Source organism: Dermacentor variabilis, chromosome 1, assembly GCF_050947875.1.
Source record: "Dermacentor variabilis isolate Ectoservices chromosome 1, ASM5094787v1, whole genome shotgun sequence".
Taxonomy (NCBI): domain Eukaryota; kingdom Metazoa; phylum Arthropoda; class Arachnida; order Ixodida; family Ixodidae; genus Dermacentor; species Dermacentor variabilis.
In genome coordinates this window covers 282,359,266-282,374,335 of record NC_134568.1, presented here as the reverse complement: position 1 = coordinate 282,374,335, position 15,070 = coordinate 282,359,266, and positions in this window count along the sequence as shown.

Genomic DNA, 15,070 nt, shown 5'->3' with positions numbered 1-15,070 from the left:
GCATGCTCTGTGCCGACCCCAGCATAGTGCAGGATGTAGAAGTGTTAGGTAGGGTAAAAGGCAGTGATCACAGGTTAGTGAGGTCTTGGATTGCTGGCAATTTGAACAGAGAAAGAGCGAGGTTATTGAAGAAAAAAACAGGCCAACCTAGAGGCAGTAAGAGTAAAAGCAGACTAATTCAGGCGGGTGCTCTCAAACAAATGGGCAGTTTTAGAACCGAAAGAGGAAGATAAGATTGCGGTAATAAATGAAACCCTAACTAGGCGGATTTCACAAGCAGCAAATGAAGTGGTAGGCAAGGCAGCAAGGAAACAAGTAGGTCAGCTCTCCCTAGTAATAAAGGACCTAATAAATGAACGGCAAAGCACGAAAGTGTTTTACTCAACTGTCAAAGCTGATAAACTAGAAGTAAGTAAGTGATATTCGAAAGGATGACGGTGGAAAGATTGAGGAGACAGTAAAAACTGCGGGCAGCATGATATCAGTGAGAAGGAAACTTAGCATAATAACTAACACGATGTATGCATGAAAGATAAACAGGGTAAATCATCACCAATTTCGATGATACAGTAAAGCCAGCACACGACCTCTATAGTGACCTGTGCAGTACACGGAGTAGCCACACAACCTTGATCGGAAGTAGTGACGAACAGGATATAGAAGCCCCATGTGTGGCTAGCAACGAGGTTAGAAAGGGTTTGCGAAGCACGTCCTGAAAAAAAAGAGACTGGAACGATAGTATAATAGCCGATATAATCAAAAGATTGAGAGTATATTATACTTGAAAATATTGCCAACCTTTGTGTACAATACCTCCCGACTTCAAGCGTATCAGACAATTGGAAGAATGCCACCATTGTACTAATTTATAAAAAGGGAGACGTTAAAGAATTTGATTATAAGCCCATTCAGGCTTGCTTCCATTGTTGTATAATGTATTCACCAAAGTAATTCCCTCGGCAACATCTGACTTTAGGCAACCAAGACAACAGGCTGGTGTCACGAAGGGTCATTCTACAATGGATCACATTCACGTCATCAATCTGGTGATTGAGAAATCTGCGGAGTTCAGCCAACATCTCTATGTAGCTTTGATAGATTATGAAAAGGCATTTGATTCAGTAGGGATACTAGCCGTAATAGAGGAACTGCGTAATCAAGAAGTACAGGAAGCATACATGAATTTCAGAAGCAATATCTATAAAAACTCGACAGCTACCTTAATTCTCCACAAGAAAAGCGGAGGAAATACCTATCAATAAAGTAAGGCAAAGAGAAGCAATCTTTGCAATGCCCTTTAGTGCATGCTAATACATACTCAAGTCATTGGACTGTGAAGTATTAGGAGCACGGTCAATGGGCTAATATCTCTGCAATCTACATTTTGCAGACGACATTGCCCTGTTCAGCAACGTTGGAGACGAATTACAACAAATTATTGAGGACCTGAATCGAGGAATTGTTAAGAATAAGGTTGATGATTAATATGCAGAAGGAAAAGGTAATGTTCAATAGCCTGGCAAGTGAACAAGAATTGATCATTGGCAGTCAGCCTCTAGAATCTGTAGAAGAGTACGTTTATCTAGGTAAATTACTCGCCGGGGACCATGATCATAAGAAGGAAATTTACAAAAGAATAAAAATTGGTTGACCCGCATACGACAGGCATTACGAAATGATGACCGGGTGCTCCACCGCTATCCTCGCAAAGAAAAATCTAAGGCGTTACCTTGAGCCAGGTAGAGAACGCTGTGGATCAGAGAGCGAACGGTGATAACCGATATTCTAGTTGACATTGAGGTAAAAAAAATTTCACCGACGAGTAGGGTATGTCCTAATGCGAAATTTGAGCGCAGCTTTCTTTACGTGTTTTCATTTCGCGATATATTTGCTGGCGTGGACAATCCGCGTCGTGCAGCACGTTGTAAACAGAGGGAAGTGTGACGCGACTGCCTCGCCAATCGGGAAATCAGGAGAGGCGCGATACACAGCAGCCGCAGCAGAGACATCCGCTCACGCAGCGTTTGGTTTCCATATATGGTAACGATGGATGCGCTAGCCGCGTGCCCTATCGTTGGCGTCACCGGTGAACAGACGACGCCCTTTGCTCTGGCGCCATCGCGTAGCGATCTTCGCCGTAGAACATGTCTTGCGCGGCACTACACTTCTCACACTTTCACCATACCCTCTTCGTCCGCTGCCCGCCTCATGGTTCCGCTGCACCCACCTCCGCCGCTTTCCTCCTCGCACTCTTTTCGCTATCACCGTCTTCGATCCCTCGCTGCGCTCCGCGTTCGCTCTTTCACCGTTCTGTGTGCTCGTTCACGAAAACACCCGTGTACTTAAATTTAGGCGCACGTTAAAGAACCCCTGTTGGTCAAAATTTCCGGAGTCCTCCACTACGACGTGCCTCATGATCACAAAGTGGTTTTGGCACGTAAACCCCCATAATTAATTAATTAACTAGGGGGCTTTCTTTCATTTATTTCAATTCCTTCAATTTCTTTCAATTCTTTCTTTCAATTTCTTTCGATCTGGTCTTCTTTCAATTTATTAAACGCCGGATCCGATGATCTGAGAAGCTAAAAAAGAAATACACCAAGGACCACGTGGGGTAAATTACTTGTATTGACTATTTAAGTTAAAGAAATGATTAATGAATGAAAATGAAAGGGGATTAGAAAGCAACTGGTCGCAGCTGGGATACGAACCCGCGTCTTCGCATTACGCGTGCAAAGCTTTTACCAACTAAGCTACTGCGGCGCCGTTTTCCTGTCCACTGTCCGGGGTGTTTATGTTTTACTACAAGAACTTACCCTGGGAGTGTTAGCCAGCGTCACGAGCGCGTGATCTTTTTTGGGGAAGACAACTGGTCAATAAACCCACACATGCTACCTGAAAGCATCAGTGTTGCCGGATTCGGGACCCTCGTAATGTAATCAATGAGAAAAAAAGGGAACCGAAGGGCCCGATTTCCATTACTCGTATCATAGAAGGCAACAAACACGCATTAATGACAAGATAGTGGAAATCGCTTCCAGTTACTAATCGAGTTAAATAAATTATAACTTAATGGAAATGAAAGTGGACGACAAAACAACTGGCCACAAGTGGGATACGAACCCCCACATATTCGCATTACGCGTGTGCGATGCTCTCTCTCTCTCTCTCTCTGTATATATATATATATATATATATATATATATATATATATATATAATCTGCAGAAAACTAAAGGAATGTTTAACAGTCTCGGAAGAGAACAGCAGTTTACCATAGGTAGCGAGGCACTGGAAGTGGTAAGGGAATACATCTACTTAGGACAGGTAGTGACCGCGGATCCGGATCATGAGTCTGAAATAATCAGAAGAATGAGAATGGGCTGGGGTGCGTTTGGCGGGCATTCTCAGATCATGAACAGCAGGTTGCCATTATCTCTCAAGAGAAAAGTGTATAACAGCTGTGTCTTACCAGTGCTCACGTACGGAGCAGAAAGTTGGAGGCTTACGAAAAGGGTTCTACTCAAATTGAGGACGACCCAACGAGCTATGGAAAGAAGAATGATAGGTGTAACGTTAAGGGATAAAAAAAGAGCAGATTGGGTGAGGGAACAAACGCGTGTTAATGACATCTTAGTTGAAATCAAGAAAAAGAAATGGGGGGGGGGCATGGGCAGGACATGTAATGAGGAGGGAAGATAACCGATGCTCATTAAGGGTTACGGACTGGATTCCAAGGGAAGGGAAGCGTAGCAGGGGACGGCAAAAAGTTAGGTGGGCGGATGAGATTAAGAAGTTTGCAGGGACAACCTGACCACAATTAGTACATGACCGGGGTAGTTCGAGAAGTATGGGAGAGGCCTTCGCCCTGCAGTGGGCGTAACCAGGATGATGATGATGATGATATACGAGAGGAGACAGGAAATTAAGGGGCCCGATTTTTGTTAATCATGATCATACAACGCTGACAATGAAGCCAAGGAAAGCATCGGGCAAATTAATTGTGGTTGAGATTGAAATGTAGAAATAAACTGAAGAAAAGGGAAAATTAAAGGGGACGAAATGATAACTTGCCGTTGGTGGGAGCCCAGCCCGCAACCACCACATTATGCGTGCGTTGCACTACCAGTTGTGCTATAGCGACGGCTATCAATCCGTCCACTAACATGCGTATTTATGTTTGCTAGATGTAACCCTGGAAGTGTGAGCCAGTGCCACTTAGAGCCATGGTGGGCGGATGTGGAACACCATTTTTAGCCCGATTACGTCACGTAACACGTGAACGTAGGAGAGCAGGCATGTGGCTAAAACACCCTTGCATGCTACCTAATCACATCTAGGCTGCCAGATTCGAGACGCTCGATTTTTGTTAATGAGGACCATATGAAGCCAATATATATATATATATATATATATATATATATATATATATATATATATATATATATATATATATATATATATATATATATATATATATATATCTATGTGTGTGTGTGTGTGTGTGTGTGTGTGTGTGTGTGTGTGTGTGTGTGTGTGTGTGTGTGTTTAGCCAACGCAGATGTTTTTATAAAAAGACTGTAAGAACAATAAGCGTAGTGAACGTGGCTTTTTTTGCAGACGTCCTCCTAGACGAGCCGGATATGCTTTGCCGCCAATAACGTGAGCTTCAGAAGACTAATTAAGAAACATTATTAATTGCCTTTTTATTAGTACTTTAGCGGCAGGCGCTGCAAGTACCTCAACTACTTTTTATCGAAGTCTAGAAATGGACTGGAAGTTAAAATAGACTATTTCAGAAATATTTGGCTGCAAAAGCTATTTCAATGCGTTCAGCAGAAGCGGAGTTATTGGCAATCAAGCATCCCGTTCGCGGTGCTTCCGCTTCTACTTTGATGACTTGCACTGCGAAGGCTACGGATGAGCGAGGCGTGCCCACATGCGTTCCTAAAACGCTCCGCCTACTGAACGTCACCATGGTGCGCAGTTCAAATTTGATTTTGGATGTTCACGTAGGCGCTACTATTTCCGATTTAGGCGCCCTGCGACACGCCAAACGTGTCAAACGCGGTTGTCCTCAGCGAGCAGCGGTGGGCTCAGCCAACGGACTCGTCGCGGCATCCCGCGGCTACGTGCAACAACTGCAGGGCATACGCGCAGCGTTTACTTTGCGCACGACAGGACTTGAGTGTGCGCTCGCGCGCATGTTCTCCTATCCGGCTGTGCTATACGTGGCGCGGGCCGGTTTTGTCCGGCACCAGCTTGACCGACGAATAGTAGCCACATCCAACCTGCGCATTTGGAAGCGCCATCAATAGCTCAATACGAATCGAAGTGTGGCAAGGCGTCTAACCAGGAGCCGGCGGGAGTGAGCTAGCGCGCACTGGCAAGCATGCGTCTGGTCCAACCTTAAGTTTCGCGTGGTTCGAAGCTAGTTGAGTGTTCAAAGCTAGTCGAAATTAGGGAGACCTGACGGCTACGACTCGGATAAGTTGGGTTGCCAAAGCTTATTTCCTACGCTGGAGGCCGCGGCCGAGCGTGAGAAGACGATAGGCGGCTTCTTCCGGAAGTACGTAATTATTATCGAAATTCAGAAACAGATTTTCGCTTACATCAGCCTGTTAATTAAGCTGCGTCAATAAATTCACACAGTAACAGTAGGAAGAACCGCACTGATTCAAACATCCTTCTTGATTGATGCCAGCTACTGCCCAACAGCAGCCGCTTACAGGAATCTGCTATATTACAAAATAAAGCGTCCAGAAAAGAGTGGAGCAGGCTTCTCTTGACGAGAGAGCGTGAGAAAAAGGTGACTGCGCAATCGTCGTGCGCTTCGCACGACGACAAAATTTGGCTGAGATGTTCACAGAAGCGTATGTTACCCGCGCACTGTGCTTTCTTCACCACGCCTGAAGGGCGGTCGGACACTCCTTTATGTGGCGAATTTGAAGCAGTCACATTTTAATGTGACCTCTTTTATGTCTTTTTTTATGTCTTGAAAGTCGTACCTAATTCGAGATATTTATCATCGAACATCAACAGTAAATACAGGCAATATCAAAATCAAGCGCTGCAGCAGCGCTGAAAAGGCGGCCCTGCTATCATATCAGAACGAAAGACCCCGTGACGACAACCGCGAGAAAGTTTGAAGCCGAATGCCTGGGCCAGTCGCAGCAGCTACTGATAGGGCACGCTTTGCCTGGCAAGTCTATGCCGCTGTGCGACGGGACAGGACTTGCCCCGGCAGCCACGTATTTACAATTGCTAGTAGGTACAGCGGGGCGTGGCACTTGCGGAGACGCCAGATGTTTCCGCGCATGCGCGAGTAAGAGTGGATGTGAGAGAAGAAATTTGGGAACTTTTGCTCCTTGAATATACGACTCTGCCTAGGCACTACGGAGGAGTTTCCTAGCACGTGTTGTATGCGTTTGTCCCTAGGCGTGCTGGCACAAGTCGCGGGGCGCGGTAATGCTGAACTTAGCGTCGCAAGTTGGCGGCTGTATGTAAATATATTTATTCAGTCATGTTCTTTACTAATTGAAACAACGTGCCATTATTTCGCATTATTGGCGGTGCCTACAGGACACCAAAGCGGCAACGGGGACATCAGAGCTACAACCCGGACTGGTCCGTGGGTTGGGGTTCGCCGAGGCCTGCACGTGGCAGGGGTGTATAAGATCGGCTGTCCGCTATCGCGGACAGCCAACTTTTTATGCGAACACCCCCTAGCACGCATCAGCCTCCGCGGCCCCAACCCACAGGCCGCCCTGCTTCCAGCTTTGGTCCCTCCGCTACTCCTTGGGTGCCCTAGAGATCCTGCGCCGCCTGCTTTATTATAACCTCAGGTGCTCTCCTAAGGCCTCCGTTTGCCGGTTACATATGCCCTCCTGGAGCAGTGCTTGTAAAAATATGCAATATATCGTCGTGACGAAAAAAGCGACCCGCGACTTATACAACACCAGTCAGAACCTTGCCCCTTCAGATGCAGCGATCACCAAATGGGGCTTCCCTGCCCACTGCCTCACCGCGCGGGCAGCCAGCGGCGGAGCGCATACGACATACGCATACAACACGCACCAAGAAACCTTCTCCGTAGTGCCTAGGCAGAGTCACATAATCAAGGAGCAAATGCCCCCAAATTTTCTCTCTCGCGCCCTCTCTTACTCGCGCCTGCGCAGAAACGTCGAGCGCCGCGAGAAACGCCAGGCCCCGCCGTACATACTCGCAAATTGTAAAAATGCCCCCCTGTTGCCCTATCATTGGAACTTCGCCCCACACTCCTTACGGGGCGTTTCCATCGGACGCGCAGTGGGACGCGCTATCTCGATATTGCCCCGATTAAGCTTTGGGATTTGATGGTGAACATCTCAAATTAGGTGCGATTTTCAAGATTGTTAAAAGATGGGTGCGCATTAAAATGTCTCTGCCTCCAAATTTGCCATTTAAACTACTGCCCCCCAAGCACGAAAGGAAAAGTTAATTAACGTTTGTCGATTCGGTATTCAAATGAAAATAAAAGGTTAAGAAATTAAAATTATCCGGTATTTAAATATGGCAACAGGAACTCCTTTGAGAATTATCGTCCCATCTCCTTGACATGCATTCCCTGCAAGTTTCTCGAACATATTATCGCTTCACAAGTTTACAGACATCTTGAGACTGACAAATTTCTTTTTCATAATCAGCATGGTTTTAGGAAGGGCCTCTCGCGCGAGACGCAGTTACTTGAGTTTACAACAGATCTACACACTAACTTGAATTATAACTTACAAATTGATTGCTTGTTTGTTGATTTTTCGAAGGCATTCGGCCGTGTCGCACATTGTCGCCTAATATCAAAACTCGCCGCACTCAAATTGCACTGCCTTACCCTGTCATGGCTCCGTAACTTTCTGTATAATCATCAGCAGTTTTCTATTTCAAATAACTACTCTTCTTCCGTAAGAGACGTTTCTTCTGGTGTACCACAAGATAGCGTTCACGGTCTCTTGCTTTTTCGAATATTTATTAACGCCCTACCTCACAATGTGTGCGCCACTATAAGAATATTCGCCGACGACTGCATAATTTATTGCCCACTTAAATGTTCAGATCATAAGCTCATGCTTTAGCAAGACCTTGAACAATTTATTAGCTGGTGCAATACATGGCTAATTACTTTAAATACCTCAAATACAAAGTAATGTCGGTTACCCAGAATTCGACAACCTCACCGTATCCTTACCATATCAATAATTACACTGTTGCAATAGCTACACAATATAAGTACCTAGGAGTTCTATTCACATAGAATCTTTTTTGGACAGAGCACATCACGTCTATTTCAGCTAACGCCTCCCAATCGTTGGGGTACTTGCGACGCAAATTAAGAAATGTCTCTTCTAATGTTCGCAAGCTAGCTTATCTAACTCTCGTTCGTTCCACGCTGGAGTACGCATCTCCCATTTGGTCCCCTCACCAGAAATACCTAATTGATACGCTAGAACGGATCCAGAACAGAGCAAGCCGCTTCATCATAAACGATTACAGCTACCAGTCATGTGTAACAGAAATAAAACTAGAGCTTTCTTAACAATCCTTGAACAATCGCCGAGACATTGCATTTTTATAACTGTGCCACAAATTCATTGACGCCACTCGAACACCAGCATGCTTGAAACCACCCTACTCCACCTCACATAGGCTTCATAATTATTTCAGCTATGTCCGCCTTTACGGTTCTACAAATGCATTCCATTTCTCTGCTCTTCCTCGTGCTATCAGCTTATGGAATTCTCTCCCAGATTGCATTGCATGCCAGTCCACCTCCGATTCATTCCGTGACGCCTTGACCGACTAAATTACTAAAGGAATGTGAGGTTTTCCGGTTGTCGCACCATGCTTTCTTGTACTTGCACTATGTTTTACACCTCAATGTCGTGTTAGTACCGTTTTGTCGTTATGCTTACCGTTCCGTCGGAATGTCGCGTTAGTAATATTTCTGTCTTTTTTTAAATCTTTAATACTATTTAACAGCCTGGTCTTGTTAATTACACGACTTCATTCAATATACTCTGTGTGGTTCATTCCTTGTTATTAAATTATGTTGTTTTCTTTACTAGTGAATCGTGAACTAAGTAATTCTTTTTCACCTCATTTGCACTTACTGTTGTAGTATGTGAACTGCTACGGTTTTATGGATGTCATATATTCTATGTCTTTTCTATATATTTTCTGTGTACTTCCCCTCTTACTCAATGCCTCAATTTGAGGCCTGTAAGCTATACTTAAAAAAGTAAATAAATAGTCTTCTGAAGCTCACTGTATTAGGGGCAAAATATATCCGCCTCACCTAGGAATACTTCTGCAAGAACGCTACGTTCGCTGCGCCCTTTGATTTTTTTTTCAGAAGAAATCTGTGTGGTGTATATATATATATATATATATATATATATATATATATATATATATATATATATATATATATATATATATATATATATGTATGTATGTATGAATGTATGTATGTATGTATGTATACCAAGAGAGAGAGCCTTGACTCGTTTCCACCCTGTGCCTGCGAATGTCCTGTTAAAAAAATAACCGTTTCAAGACTGGGTCACACTGACTTCACGCACTCGACATGCTGCTCTGCGTCCGCGGGCTTACACGTGAGGCGAGCGCCTCTATCATCTCATATTTTGTTATCTCTGTACTCCCACACTCTTTTTAGGCCGAAGAGCCATCTCGTTACTTAGAAAAGGCTTTTTCATTCATTCATTCATTCATTCATTCATTCATGCATTCATTCATTCATTCATCGAGGTTGATGAAAAGAGACTTACTAAACGTCTCCTGTGGTAGATACCTGTATCTCGATTCTGGCCCATCACCTGAATTACTTGAAGAGGCGCGCAGTACTGGCAAGACAAATTGCAGAGTGATGTTAGCTAATTAACGAAATTTCACTGTTTAACTTTGTTTTAACGATGTTAGATCCCGTGCAACAATAGCAAAATTGAAGCCTAGCAGTAATGAAGCAATATCTATTTATCAGAAATTCTGTGCTTGTAGCATCAGTATCGAGAAATACGTCCTAGAAATCTGTGGCGAAATATATTGATGTTCCACTTACCATTTAGATGCAATCTACTTTTTACAGCGGAGATAAGTGTTAACTGGGCTAACTGTTTAGGAGTCTTCTTGTGCAACAATAAAAATTAATAATTAAAAATAATTATGCTATCCCGTGTAGTTGTTCTGAAACTGGGCTACGCTTATAATATGTACGCCGAGTGGTCACGCGCCGGTAAAAGGAAATAGAGGTGATGCATTAACGCTTAAGTTACGTGCACATACCTCTCTTCGTTTCTCCATCTGACTTTCCCCTCCCATGAGCAGACATCTAACTTATTACAAAAATTTAAAGCATGTTCAGCTTGCGATAAGACCGCGTCGTGTCTACTCGCTCTTCTTTGGAAGACGCGAAATTAAACTATTTTCTTTCCAATATAGTGCATGACGCTTACCTGCTAACCATACTCAACCATGGCACTATTTAGGAAAAAAACGGGCAGGGAGGTTGGTTGGCTGGTTGCATGGAATGAATCTTGAAACTGCTGTTGAGCAACGGGTACGGGCTTTTGTTCGGTGTGAAATATTGCACATTTAAATGGAGCCTCGCTAAGAACCAAGGAAATATTATGAAAGCTCAAGAAAGCCGACCGACACTTCGAATTGAAAGCCTTTTCAGGAAAATTGAATGCAGGGGACGTGTATGCAATATTCCGCTCTTCAAACACGCGAATTTTTGTCCATTGTACAACCGCTTTCAAGAGGTATGGTTCGGAGCTCTGCTTGTAATATTCGCCGCACCTCGAGGAAACTCGTTTTGCCGACTGACCGTGTAAAAAAAAAAAGATGCCACCTTTTTAGACCGACTCCATGCCGGATCCGCGCAGCAGGTGACTTTGAAACAGCACCCGTTTCTCCCCATTTATCCGCCTCTGTACGCGAGACTAGGGAGATGAAGAAAGCAATGTAGCAAGTCTGACACCGCTGGAGTTCCCTCTTCGACAACCTTCTTTAGAAGAGCAACAAAACATGTTTAGTTGTTCTTGCTTTTTTTTATAGCCAACTTAGTGAACTTTGAGTGCCAAAGGCTAGAGTAACAGATTTGGAGAACAATTTCCCAATATTATGAAGCTTTATTCACAAATGGAAGTTCATTTGCCAGTTATATAATAATACGCGGTACTTCAGTACGATTTTTTCGGCATAGACATTTCTACAGAAAAAAAAAAGAACTCACTATATTATCTCTTCCATGACGTTCTGCCAACTTTGACGCGTCATCGATGCCACACTATTGGGGGCGAGGAGTTACGTAGTCGCCATCTGTCGGGAGCGCCTCCCTTGCGTATATAGTATCAGGAATCACGCGGCGCGCTCCTCATCGGTTTCACTTACTGCGCTCAATAAGAACACCATGCGGCCGCCCTCCTGGACATTTATGTAGGCATCCTCAAAACGATGGAAGTTTTTGACTGTCGATATAATAATCTTCAGCAAACTGAACGCACAGAATCGTTTACAAACGCTATCTCTTTACCGAATGCGTACAGTGAACGTCACTGCGCGCGGTCGCCGCGATGGAGTCTCCCGAACTGGCTTCTTGCGTGAAAGCTAGGCAAACACTAACAATAAACTATGTGAAATATGTTATTATAGTGGGCTGTCTGTATAACAAAATGGGGCATAACAGAATGAAGCGTCAACGCAGCGATCGCACGGGTTCGCAGCGACCGACTGCGCGTCTGCATGCATGTCCGCGCGCAACGTTTTGCTTTCGCTGTGAGCGCGTTTTGGCACCGTGCCGTGAGCTTTAGGCCGCAGCATATGAGCATTTGAGATTACACTAGAAACCATTGTTGCGTGGACGCTATCAGAACTGTTCAAAAATAATTTCATTATAGAGATTTCGACGCGTACGGCAACTGTCATGTGCCGTCGCGACGATTCAATCTTTTTTTGTCTTCTAAATTTTTTTTAAATTATGGGGTTTTACGTACCAAAACCACTTTATGATTATGAGGCACGTTGTAGTGGAGGACTCCGGAAATTTCGACCACCTGGGGCTCTTTAACGTGCACCTAAATCTAAGTACATGGGTGTTTTCTCATTTCGCCCCCATCGAAATGCGGCCGCGGTGGCCGGGATTCGATCCCGCGACCCTGTGCTCAGCAGGCCAACACCATAGCCACTGAGCAACCACGGCGGGTTGTCTTCTAAATTCTTGGACATTTCAATATTATCTCTCAAGTTGCGTCGCACTGTATGTTTATTGGTCTTCTCAGTGTGCGATTTGCCTCTGCTTCTTTTTCGTAATCCAGTGCATTAATTCATAACACAAACATGATCATATGCAATGCCTTTTTTTAATATGCGTCTTACCGCTCCCTTTCCGTTCCAGTGAACTTGCCAGTATCTAGTATCAACAAGTTCATAGACCAAACCGTCATGACATTAGCCGGGCAGCGGGCGCGGGCGAGCGTCTCAGTGCGCGTTTTCTGCTGCTCACCGAACATCGCGCAGTCCCGGCACCGTAGCAGAAATCTTCCTCGCGTCTGTGCTTGCTGCATACCCGAGTTGTAGCCGATGGCTGTCTGCCGGCTCTAAGTTTCGCCAGCCAAGCTTCACGCAGCTCCTTGCCCTGCGGCTACGTGCGAATAAGGCTGACACCGGGCTCCGTTGCGAACGTCCGGCACTGCGGCACCGAGCAGTAGCCTACCATGCTGCACGCCTCCAAAGGCAGCCACTACCTATTGTACTTTCAAATGCTGTCAAGCAAACACCCAAGGCGGTAAAGCCTCACCACTTAATCAGAACCGCGGCGCAGGTGGGACTTTAAGCTTTCGTTTTGAGCTCGCTTCGGCGCTTCCGAAGCAGCCGACGCGGCCACTGTGTCCACGTCATGCCTCATGCCACGTCACGCCGACGATGGTGCCAGCTTTTCCAGTGGTGGAGCTCACCCCCAATATAAATTGTGGCTTTTCTTTTTCTCCTTTTTTTTGTGCGATGAAGAAAAGGTCCACATGCGCACTATCTCGTGTTTCCGGCCTTGAACTCGAAGCACTACAGCGTTGAGATAATTGACAAAGGAAACCAGAAAACCAAACCAAACCTGAGAAACTCAACAGGAGAGGCCACGTACCTGAATAAACATGTGACTGTAATTTGTATTCGCTGCTCGACATGGGTAGTGTCAAAGTCATTTGCAAGTATCAGACTCACAGATCTACACCCGCCCTAGTAGCACGGTGGCTATGTCATTGCGCTGCTGCGATAGAGGTCGCGGTTTCGTTCTCGAACTCGCCGCCGCATCCCAGTGGGGCGGAATGAAAAAAAAAAACTAAAAAGAAAGAAACGCTCGTGTAACTTGCATGGGGTGCACGCTAAGGAAGCCCGTATGGTCAAAATTAATCCGGAGACCTCCCCCCCCCCCCCCCTCCTGTCCACCACGGCTTGCTTGATAATTCTACAGTGGTTTTGGCATGTAAGGCCCAGAATTTATAGAAAAAAAAAACGCAGATACATGCGTTCATCACCCTAATCCGTCTTCAATGTTCTGCTTTTCTAGCTGCTGGTGCAGCTGCGCAGTGAGTACCAGTCATCGGCACGAGTCAACGCCACTTTACTGAACCGATTCTTGGTATGTAGCGCGAAGTGACACAGACGCGGACTATAGAAGGCAGTTGACATAGTTGACAGTTTCAATAAAGATTTAGTTGAGAGTTTGCGCTCATCTTGTCTTCTTCTAGTCTGCGTGTGTATCACCTCGTTCTACGAACCAAGAATATGTTACCGTACCAACTCGCCCGACTGTCCATCCTTTCGCATTATTGAACCGAAACATGTCAAAAATCGTTGTCTTGTCCGTACCGAAACAGCGCAGCCAGTGGGAAGAGCCCAAAGCTAAGAGCACACGTTTTTCGTTTGCCGCGCCTCGCGAGGAATGACGGTTTGCACCTACAAGATACGCGTTCCACTTGGCTCACACACAGATGTTTTGACAGATATTGCTTCCTACTCTGTTATAGACAGTGCTTCAAAAATGCTGAGATATTGATAAACGCCATCGTTTCATCTTTAATGTCGTTATAGGTCAGTGCAAAACGTAAAGAAAAAGCACATTCTCGCGCAACATAAATCCGTATCACTGACAGTTGATTGTATATATACCACGCCGTAGTTGCGTAACCAGGTGCCTGGAAACGCGAGGCAGCCAGAGAGCCCTGTTCGCGCCGTGCTTGGACGCGTGCGATCTGTGGGGGGCAGCATCTGCGCACGCGTAGGCACGCCGGCGCCAGCGCGCTCCGGCAAGCATACGTGTGGTTTGGACTTGACGGTCTTGACGCCTATCCAAAGGGGGCGGGGGGGGGGGAGGAAATCTTTGCGTTGAATAAAATATTTAACTCTGGGTTGTTACGGTGCCAGAACCACGATCTGATTTTGAGGCGCCACACTTTTTGTGGACCGCACTTCGGATTAACTTGGACCTCCCGGGGTTATTGAAGGTGCGTTGAACGCTGTAAAACTAAATGCGATGCGTAGAAGGCAGACAAGAAATACTTCGCTTTAATACCGACGTGAGGTTTCTGCTGGCATTGGTGCTCGAGCGGCAGCGTTGCGCACAACTTTGCTTTTATAGAAAGTCACTTAAGGTACCGTGTCGGGGCCGGCCGTATAAAACCATGTCAAATCCGATTAGGAAACATCAAAAACGAGCTATTAGAATTATGCCTCACACTAAACGTTCTGATCACACGGCGTATTTATTCAACCAGTTTGAGATACTACCATTTGATCTAATAAGCGAACAGAGCATATCGATGTGCCTTTATAGAGCCGTGAGATATAACCACCTTTTTGATGCTTCCGTACCTTATTCTTTTTCACACGAAACCAGAAGTGCTACCGCAGGACATTTTAATCTTGTACCATGTAATAATGTATATGGAGAACATCTTCTACAATTTACAGGTATTAAAATTTGGAATAAACTGCCAGAGGAAATAATTAACTTCTCAAGC